General features: G+C 38.4%; 1 protein-coding gene across 1 annotated transcript in view; it reads right to left on the bottom strand.

The window, feature by feature from the left end:
- Positions 1-2275, bottom strand: part of MROH9 (maestro heat-like repeat family member 9) — a 100101-nt gene that overhangs the window by 75047 nt on the left and 22779 nt on the right. The gene's annotated exons all lie outside the window — the stretch shown is intronic.

Here is a 2275-nt window from a genome sequence, read left to right as displayed (position 1 = left end):
GGAAAAGGAAAGGAAGACCTTAGATGAGATGGATCGGTTTTGTGATTGGAGTGGTAGGAATAAGTGTGTTTGAGACGGTGAGGTTGGCACAGAATAGAATTGGCATTTAGGGCTCTTGTACATAGGGTTGCTATGAGTCACAAGTGACTCGATGGCACATAACAACAATTATAAATTCTGATATATATATGTATTATATATAATTTATCATCTATCATCTATTATATATCTGTATATATAATTCTGAACTTATCAATACCACCCCATATAAGTCTTTTCATTACGTGTGTATGTGTACAGCCATCTTTGGTTCCCACCCTCTAGCATTATTTGGATTTTCACAGCTTTGTTACTGAATGCAAGGAGTTCTTTCCATAGTCAATTGCCAGTAAGACAGATGAATTGCCGTATCCATATGCACTTTATTACAGCTCTGGAAGGACAGTGAGTTCCCGTCAAAAACTGCCTCCCTCTCTAGGAGTGGTCATTAGGCTTTTATACCAGGGTGACACATCAACTCATTCAACAGTGCACCTTTGTTAGTAAAATCAAAGAATTTCCAGAACTGAAATAAAAGAATTCACACAGATACCAGTAAATAGGCAACCTAAAAGAGTTAACACATGACTGAGAAAAACAGGCCCTGACAAGATAAAGGCTAACTCAGGAAAGGCACACCTCCTCTCCCAGCAATCATGCAGATTAAGATACAATTTACATATGGCTGGGAAAAACTGTTTCAAAGATGTAAACACTGATCTAAGAGAGGTGTGCTTCCTCTCCTGGTAAACTGACAGATAAAACTACTTTCCATCACTGAAGAAAGCTAACAGAGAATCCTAAGGCAAAATAATTTGTTTTGCAGGCTGGGGAAAACTGATGTCAGTTTTATAACTAATATTTTATAATTGATACATATTTAGAGAATTCTGAATTTATTAATAGCACCCCATCAGCTTTAGCCACCTGTAGCTGGGATATCAAAAGAAAATTTGGATTAGCGAAGACTGCTGTTAGGGACCTCTCCAGAGTGCTGAAATCCAAACATGTCAGTCTGGAGACTAAGGTGCATAGTCTTTGTAATTACTTGCTATGCATTAGGGAGCTTGACAATGAATAAGGATGACAGAAGAATTGATGTCTTTGAGTTGTGGTTCTAGAGAAAAGTATTGAGTATACCATGATTTGCCAAGAGAACAAACAGGTCAGTCCTAGATTGGATGAAACCAGGTTCCTCCTTGGAGGCAAGAATTTTGAAGCTCAGTCTTGCGTATTTTGAGCATGTTGTCAGGACGGACCAGTCCTTGGAGGACATCATGTTTGGAAGGGTGGAGGGACAACATAGGAGAAGAAGATCCTGGATGAGATGGATTGACACGGTAACTGGGGTAATGGGGACAGGTGTGTCTTGAGATTGGCTCAGGATAGAACAGAGATTAGAGCTATTGTGCTTAGGGTTGCTATGAATCGCAGGCAGCTCAATGGCACATAACAAGAACATTTCCAAGTTTCTGAAAGGCAAATAGGTCTGGCCACTCAGCCTCTATCATTTGTTGTCTTCTTCCTGGAGTCCCCAGGTTATGCAGAGAGCTAAAATATTTAGCAGCTAGCTAAAAGATTAGAGACTCAGGTCCACCAAGAGACTTCCAAAGAAATGACTAGCAATTTGCTTCCAAATAATCAGCCATCAAAAAATTTTATGGATTACAGTTCTACTTTTCCCCACACAGTATCACTGTAAAGTGGTGGTCACCTGACAGCAACGGATTACTGATGGTCTTTTGTCTCCTGTGTCTTGCAGTCATCTCTAGCATATAAAAAAATCCAAAAAAACCCTTCATGGATTTTCTTTGTTGCCTTGAACTTAGCTCTTTAGAACACTTCATTGCTGTCATTGAGGACTTTGGAGAGAAAGGAGCCAACTATTTACAGACTATCTGGTAAATTTTATTGGAAATCCACCAGCCCTAATGAAAATTTTTGTGTACCTGCGGGAAAAATATTTCTGTTAATGCTAAGTTGGTGTATTTAACTCTCTTTTCTTCATCTGTTGAAAATGTAGCAGTTTAACAGAAAAGCTTTAAGTCTAGTTTATTCACCCTGATATGCAGATGGCTCATGTGAGGAAATTAAGACTTTAGAAATATTTCTGACTGAATATAAACAGTAAGATCTTTCAAACAGGCAAAAGTCTCTGACTCTTGAGAAATCCTAGACAATTTATGAGGAAGTAAGTCTTTTTATAGAGTATGAATGGTAATAGAAGAAAGAATAT

This window comes from Elephantulus edwardii, unplaced genomic scaffold (genome assembly GCF_000299155.1).
Source record: "Elephantulus edwardii isolate Elephantulus edwardi_28Jun2011 unplaced genomic scaffold, EleEdw1.0 scaffold00057, whole genome shotgun sequence".
Taxonomy (NCBI): domain Eukaryota; kingdom Metazoa; phylum Chordata; class Mammalia; order Macroscelidea; family Macroscelididae; genus Elephantulus; species Elephantulus edwardii.
The sequence above is the reverse complement of the archived record's forward strand: the minus strand, read 5'-3'. Positions and strand labels throughout refer to the sequence as shown.